This window comes from Marmota marmota, unplaced genomic scaffold (assembly GCF_001458135.2).
Source record: "Marmota marmota marmota unplaced genomic scaffold, marMar, whole genome shotgun sequence".
In the NCBI taxonomy this organism is placed as follows: Eukaryota; Metazoa; Chordata; class Mammalia; order Rodentia; family Sciuridae; genus Marmota; species Marmota marmota.
The window spans coordinates 15156881-15165626 of NW_025999880.1; positions in this window are offsets into that span (position 1 = coordinate 15156881).

Genomic DNA, 8746 nt, shown 5'->3' on the forward strand with positions numbered 1-8746 from the left:
GCCCTATTTTGTATTTTATTAGAGACAGGGTCTCACTGATTTGCTAAGTGCCTCGCTAAATTGCTGAGACTGGCTTTGAACTCACAATCCTCCTGTCTCTGCCTCCCGAGTTGCTGAGATTATAGGCGTGAGCCACCATGCCCGGCTTACGATATTTTATTTTTTTTAATTTCCAAATAACTCCGGTGGTTTTAAACAAAGGCCTTCAGGAATCATTTGGTCCAGTCTTTGCCTGAAGATTCCGCTTCTTGCTCTGGCAGCCCCCACCCCTCCTGGCTCCCACCCTCCACCCTCCCTGTCCTCTGTTGTCCTTTTGCACAATCTCATTAGTCTTCCTGGGACCCCTTCATGCCCCACATCTCTAGCTAAGGAAGTCCTTTCCACTTTCAAGTCCTACCTTATCCCATGCCTTCTTACAGGACAGACAGACCACCATACCCTGTACTGACTGCACTGGACTGCCACACGCCCAAAACTCCCCTCTGGACTGTGAACAGGACCCCATCTCTGCACATTGTCGCCTCAGTGCTTCTGCACAGAGCTTGGCAAGAGTCAGGGCTCCATTAATGTTTGTTGAATTAGTGAGTGTTAGGCTGGTAGGGTGTGATTTGAGCCACAGAATGAAAAAGCCCAGCTCCCTTCCAGTTCAGCAACCAGCTGAAGAGCCCTGGACAACTTTTCAAAAGCACTTCTCTTATTGAAGTCCCTCTGTACCTTTGCAACATCCTCAGTGGGGGAACTGGGCCCCTCTTAAGAAAGAAGTCCATGGGCCAGATGCAATGGTGCACGCCTATGATCCCAGCAGCTCAAGAGGCTGCGGCAGAAGGATTGCAAGTTCAAAGCCAGCCTCAGCAACTCAGTGAGACCCTGTCTCTAAATAAAATATGAAAAAGGCTCAGTGGTTGAGCCGCCCTGGGTTCAATCCCTGGTACCAAAAAAAAAAAAAACAACCTCAAGGTTGTTTACCTAGGACATTATCAAGTGCCCAAATGACAGATATCTCTATCACTTGGCCCACAATTTGGTGTTGTGGTGTTAGGTTATTTCTATGTCTGAAGAAAACAGCTCCCTGTGACTAAAGAAATAAATGATATCATTTTTCATTCATGCAACCAGATTCCCCGGTACAAAGGCTCCCTGGGGAGGAACGCCCGGACAGAGCGGCTCCTCGGGGCTATTTACATCTGTCCGTTTCTCTAATCTCTAACCTCCCTTCCTCTGTCTGCTTCCTTCCCGCTGCTGGAGCCTGCTACTTACAGGGAGGGTGTCAGAGCCGGAGCCATCGAGCGTGCCTCCGAGATGGGGGAGGGCGTTGGCCCAGTGACATTTTTTTTTTCCTTTCCTTTTTTCTTAGAAACCAGCCTCAATTTAAGATAATGACTCTCCTCACTCGCCCGTGATCGCTATTTGTAGGGACTTATTTTTCCCTAGTCAATTTGGCTAAGACAAGTTGAATCTAAAAGGGACTGTTTTCTAAAAATGCTACGGGACACTTTGCAGGAACTGGCCCAAGGAACATCTTCTAGGTCACAGGCTCTTTGACAGTCTGGATGTCCCCTCTTCTTAAAGGAGACCTGGAGAGGAAACAGACTCCCCAGGCTTTTATGATGGCATCAGGATGGCTCTTTAAACTGTCATTGAAACCTGGGGTGACAAAGGCCCTCAGGAATCATTTGGTCCAGTCTTTGCCTGAAGATTCCGCTTCTTGCTCTGGCAGCCCCCACCCCTCTCTGGCTCCCACCCTCCACCCTCCCTGTCCTCTGTTAGTTCCTCGAAAGCACCAGGCTCCCAGATGATGGCAGCGCTGGTCCCCTCTGCCTGGAGCACCCTTCCTGCATTCTCTGCCATCTGATCCCAGTTCCCATATCACCCCCTCCCAAGATGCCTTCTCTGACCACCCAGGCTAAAACAGGACCCTGTGTTCTCTCTCCCAGCTTTGTCACAATTTGTCAAGTTGGAATGCGTCATACCATGTTATATTTGTGTCGTGTCATGTCTGCGTCGGCTGCTCAGTCATAAGCTCTATGAGTCAAGCTTGTCCAGAGCTGGCTTGTTCCTGAGGTCTGAGACCACAGAGCCGCCTGGCACGTACCAGGTGCTCAGTAAACGTTGGAGAAATGAATGAACCAGCAAGTGGCAGAGGGGAGACTGGTCGCTCGGCTACTGCCACTGAGGGTGTCATTTAAATTCCTGGATCACAAACACTTTGGTTCCTTAGTTCCCTGCAGATCTATCCCTTGGAAGGGGGTGAGGGTTGCTCTCCCCTTCATCCTAGGCCTGGAAAACTGTTTTAAACTCTCCTGTTGCTCTTGGCCTCTTTCTGCACAAGGTACTTTCCCTCCCTCCTTCCCTCAATATTTCCCTTTTATCCAACTGTCACCCCTTCATTAGAGACTTTGTCTTACTAACACAATTCACACAATCCCTTTAAAATGTTTCCTGGGCCTCTCTTGCCGTCTGGGGAGACGAGGCACACATTCCAAGTCAGTGTGGGACCCATTCATGCTGCTCTACTTCTGCTTGGCTGACCAGCTGGGCCCCTCCACCTCCTCAGGAGCCCCAACTGGGCCCTAGAATTCCCAAGACTCCTCTGTGGACCCCCACCTGCATGCATCCACCCCCCACCACCACCACCCTGTGCCTCGTTTCTGTCTTCTGTCCATCTGCCTAATGTCTATGAATCCATTCATGTCTCTCTGGAACTTGCCTCTGGTTCTGCCACCATCTCCATAGTCCTGGCCTCTCATGTCCTGGCCAGTCCTCTCATGTCCTCAGGAGCTACTGCTAGAGAGGTGGCATTCAGGAAGGGAGCAACTCTCCTCTGTACTGAAGCCGTTACACCACTCTGAGGTTTAATGTACCTCAGAGTCACCTGGGAAGCTTGTTAAAATGTCAGATTCCCAGTCCTCACCCCAGTAAGATTCTAATTCTGTAACTCTGGATTGGGGACCAGGAAGTTGCATTTTTAGCACAAAAAATACAAGGAGTGATTCTGATGCAGCAGTCCACTGTATTGGTTGGCTTTTTGGGGGGAGGGGTGTGCCTGGGATTGAACTCGGCGACACTGGACCACTGAGCCACATCCCAGCCCTATTTTGTATTTTATTTAGAGACAGGGTCTCACTGAGTTGCTTAGTGCCTCGTCATTGCTGAGACTGGCTTTGAACCCATGATCCTCCTGTCTCAGCCTCCGGAGCCACTGGGGTTACAGGCATGCACCACTGTACCCTCATTGGTTGGCTTTTGACTGGGTCCAACCTCTTGTTTCAAAGTTTGCCTGACTCTTTTTCTTTATTTTTTGGAAAGGGAGGGTACCTTGATTGAACCGAGGGGCACTCAACCACTAAGCCACATCCCCAACCCTATTTTGTATTTTTATTTAGAGACAGGGTCTCACAGAGCTGCTTAATGCCTCACTTTTGCTGAGGCTGGCTTTGAACTCCAGAGCTGCTGGGATGACAGGTATGCGCCACAGGGCTGGGTTGTGTGTGTGTGTGTGTTGCTGGGGATTGAACTCAGGGCCTTATGCATGTGAGGCAAGTGCTCTAGCAACTGAGCTATAACCCTAGCCCTTGTCTGACTCTTGTATTCAGGAAAATTCTTCCTCATCTAGCAGAAATGTAAAGGACTTTTACACGATTTAGTAACAATGTTTTCTTATCGAAATATTTAGAAGCCACTGTAGGTCATATTCTGCTTTTGTCAGAGGCCCCAAAGCCCAGGCTATGGGATTTAAGTCCCCACAGTCCCTGAGGGTGGACCCAGGGAGAAGGCCGTGTAGAGTTCAAGTGTGGAATCCTGCCAAAGACCTGGCCTGGACTGAGATGCCCAAAGAAGCCCTAAGAAAATCTCCTTGTCTTCCTGGGAGTGCCGAGCAGCGCTGAGCAACGCCTCCGAGGAGGCACCATCTGGGAACTGCCCAGTGGAGGTGGGTGGGCCCAGACCCACAGGAGGAACTCGGGCCTCACCATGCAGTCCCTCACTGAGGACCTCCCATGTGGATCTCCTGAGGAGCTGCAGTGGGAAGCCGACTCTCCCCTAGCTGGCCAGTGAGGAGATGGTGTCCTGGAAGCACCTTGGGCCTGATTGGCTGGGGAGGTGGGGATGTTGGGGTGGGGACAGCCAGCCTCAAGGCGGCTTTAGGATGCTGGCGAAGGGGCTGGAACTAGGACAGGAGCCACATCACGCTGGCTCCCACCAAGCTAGACCTTGCCAGCTTTAACATCTGCCCCCAATCCCTGCCTGGTCCCCCAAGGCATGGGGTTTTAGATCCACGGCTCAGGACACCAGGAGAGGGACAGAAGCCTCCCTGTCGCTCTAGTTTTTCTTGGCCAGGTGGTGGGAATTTGGCAAGGCCTGGGCTTCTCCCAGGGGTGGCGGTTGCTGGATGGGATGCTCAGTTATCTCCTGACTTGGGCCTGTTTTGGGAACAAGGACCATGCCTGTGCTGGCCACACCCTAGCAGATGGCACTTTATTTAATAGCTAGTGCTATTGTTTTATTTTAAAATACAGAGCAAATAAACCCACCCACAACCTTATCCTTCCCCATTAACACAAGCACTGCTTCCATTTAGGTGTAATTCCTTCCAGTCTTGTTTCCTCATGTGTGCATATGTGTGTGTGTGTGTGTGTGTGTGTGTCCCCGAGCACACGCGCCTGTGTGTGTAGTAGGTCCATAGAGTTTTGTATTCTATATAACAATATGAGCACTTCCCATATTTTTGTAGCATCTTCATGACCCTCTTTCCTAATGGTTGCCTAGAAGTCCGGCCATGATGTCTCTAAGGATCACCTGCTGTCTGCAGACCCACCCATCACCACGCTAAGTTATACCCTGGTACCGGGAGTCTGCTCCAGGAACCCAGCCCTGTTCAAGTCCCAAATCCCGACCCTCTCAATCTAGTTCCTTGCTCCCCACTTCTCCCTGCTCTAAACTTTTTGCTCTGCCTCCCAATGTGTGACACACTTGTCACTTCCCCAGATCTGGCAACTTAGATAATGCCTACTTCAAGACTGGAAAAACCTGCATTACCATCCATTTGTGCAGTTCCTAGTCTATTATAAAATGAAGCTATCCCTAAAGATCACCAGCTATTTTAATGTTTACATTGAACAAATTAATATTCTTATCAGTCAATAATGTGGTACAACATCCTTAAGAAACTCACAAGAAAAAGATAAATTCCTAAGATTCACTGGGTGGTATCAGTGGCCCAGAGGTGGGACACAGAGTCAAGGCCAAGTGACAGACTCTCTCTTTCTTTTGGATTCCTCAGAGTATGCAAATACATTTGAAAATATAGCAGCACTCTAAATTTGAGACCCACTGAGGTGAGACCTGAGACAGTGGCCCTCTCAACCACCCTCTACCCTCGCACACAACTCAGAACACGAATGCAGAGGACTTCTCTAGAACAGAGGCCTATCCTATCAGGCTGAGGATATCACCCATCCTCAGATCTGAGAGGCCTTGTTGCTTGGAGTGCCATGCCACGATCCTACCCCAGCTGATGGGATCCTGCTCCGGGGTCAAGCCCCTTGGCTGGTACAAAAGGGCTTCTGGAACATCTGATGGTTTCTAATATTTTTGCTATTAAAAATGTAGTAGGGGGGCTGGGGATGTGGCTCAAGTGGTAGCGTGCTCGCCTAGCATGCGTGAGGCACCAGATTCGATTCTCAGCACCACATAAAAATAAAATAAAGATATTGTGTCCACCTAAAACTAAAAAAAAAAACAAATAAATATTTTTTAAAAAAATGTAGTAGGTAGGATTCTCTGACCTAGACAGTCCCTTTCTATTCTCTCTGTTCATCCCTACTGGAGAGGGAGCTTTGAACATCATAAACCACTAAAGTGACACATTGAGAAACTGCTCTAACCAGAGGCTGATTACCTCAAGGGTCCTCCACTTAGAGAATAGGAGGATGCAGGGCAGGTGGTTATGTCCACCTTGAGCACAAAAGTCACAAGAGAAATTCAGATTTGCTGGCTTCTGACCAAAGGGGATGAGGTTGGTTTTCTGAGAGAAGGTGGTCAAACAAGGAAGGAGGACAGGGAAAGGGAAACAGAGATTTCTGGACATCAGGAAGCTGTTTTCTAGAAGGTAACCCAATGAAAATGGCAGAAATCTTCTGCATCCTGGATGAGTGTAGAAGGTTCTTGCTGGTGGTGAACTGAGTTTGTATCATTTCAGGACATTGAGAGGCATAAGACAGCCGTGAACACCTTTGCTTAAAAAGAATTTTCTGCATTTAGGATTATTTATTTTCCTGGGAGGAAGACATTTCTGAGGCTCTTAACAGATATTGCTCGATTCCTTTCCAGAAGATAGGTACCACTTTACAATCTGTGACCCAAATAGGCCAAGAGAGGATCCAATTTCTGGCACATATTAATAAGCAATAAATAAATGTCTGACAGCAGGCAGAATGGGACCTCCTCCGGGCTGTGAAGACAGCAGTACTTTTGCTGGAGGGAGAACACTCAGATCTTTAACCCTGGGGGCCACTTTAAGTACATTTGCAAGGGATTTAGGTCATTAGTAGATGTTGCCGAACTGAATCGATAAATGGATATGGCAAAGGCTGCCTGCAAATTTGAGAGCTGGAGCGGATGGGGTGGGAGCCTCTGCGATCCTGCAAGGCCTAGACATAGGAGTGTGATCCTCATGGCAGGAATTAACTCAGGGCTGCCATCAGAAGGCTCTGCAGCCCTGACCTCTACCATCAGTGGCTCCTTCCAGATTCAAATTGCTGAGGGCCTCATGGCTGTAGCTGACGTTGGGGTGGGAGGAGTTAGAACCCATAGCCCCATTGGAACTGCATGGGACACGAGAAATAGATCATTTGCTCAAAGAAAACTGGACTGTGGGCAAAAGGAGCCACTTGACATTAGCCATTAGCTAAGCTGCAAAATCTTTGGCACTGGGATGGGTTAGCAAAGAAGAGCCACAGGCCAAATCTGCCCTTTTTTTTTTTTTTAGCTCATGAGCTCAGGGTGGTTATACAGATGAATATTTGTCATTGATTTAATCGTAAGGATTACAAACTTTGAATCCCAATTAAATGATACATTCTCCAAAATTTTCCATTCTTCTCTGTAGTAAACCTGCATTACCAAATATTGTGCCCACTTATTATTAATTATTATTATTATTTGGCACCAGGGATTGAACCCTGAAGGACTTAACCACTGAACTACATCCCCAGCCCTTTTTAATATTTTATTTAGAGACAGGGTCTCTCTGAGTTGCTTATGGCTTCGCTAAGTTGCTAAGGCTGGCTTTGAACTCGAAATCCTCCTACCTGAGCCTTCTGAGCCTCTGGGATTACAGGTGTGTGCCACAGCACCGGCAATTATGATTATACTTAAAGTTCTGTCAATAAAAAAGTTTTGTGGAAATTTATTTAGGCTTTGGTACCAAGTACCTATTTAACATCATCAATTCTGCCTCTTGGCCTGCAGACCTCAAATATATACCACCTGATTCTACAGGAAAAAAATTTCTGCCCCTTAATTGAGGGCAGTGCTTCTCAAATTTTGGTGATTATAGAATCAACTATAGAGTTGTTAAAACTTGGGCCCTAGTTCCAGAGATTCTAGTTCAGTAGGTTAAACATAGACTTGCCATAATGACCTGTCAATTCCACTCATATTCCCAAGGGATTTGAAGAAATAATTCCACACGAAAGCTTGTATAACAACACTCACAGCAGCATATATGTATAAGAGTCAAATAATGTGCTGTCATTGGTGACTGTGTGTGCACATATGGTATATCCACACAATAGAATATTATTCAGCCATAAGATGAAATAAAATATTGCTAGATCCCCAACATGGGTGAGCCTTGAAAACATGAGTCTAAGTGAAAGCATCCTGTCACCAAAGGACATATATGATAAAATTTTAGTTATATGAAATATCCAGAAGAGGCAGAAGGTAGACTAGGTGTTGCCAGGAAAGTAGGGGCACAGAGAATGACTGGGAATGGGTGTGGCTTTCTTTGTAGGCCACAAAAATGTTCTTGAATTAGCAGTGATAGTTGCACAATCTTATGAATAAACTAAAACCACTAAATTATACATGTTTAAACAGTGAATTTTATAATATGTGAATTATCTCTCAGCAAGAAAATTAGAAAAATACACAACCCGTGGCATCTGACATAATCTGGAACTAGTTCTTAGAACATGATTTTGCCCTGATGTAGAATGTAGAGGCAAATATCACTATTATTAGAATAGCATTATTAGTGACTAGACCAGCATGAAAGAGAGCATTGGGCTTCTGTGGGAGTGTCTGAAAATGTCCCTAAGGTTTTACATCTTACCTTTCAGGTAAATTCTTGTAAATGTTCTTGTAATAGTGTTCTATTAAATTAAGAAAAAAAAAACCCTCAAAATTTACATCAATGTGTATCAGAAGTGTTTAAGATATTCACAAATCCATCAGGTTCTTGGTCAGTTTAAGCTGTTAAAAAATGGATTAAACCAGGCACGGTGGTGAACATCTGTGATCTCAGTGGCTCAGGAGGCTGAGGCCAGAGGATTGGGAGTTCAAAGCCAGCCTCAGTAAAAATGAGGAACTAAGCAATTCAGTGAGACCCTGTCTCTAAATAATAATATAAAATAGGGATGTGGCTCAGTGGTCAAGTGCCCCTGAGTTCAATCCCTGGTACAAAAAAAAAAAAAGTGGATTAAGGGTGTAAGGGAGCTGAGAGACTCTCCTTGAGACCCAGAGA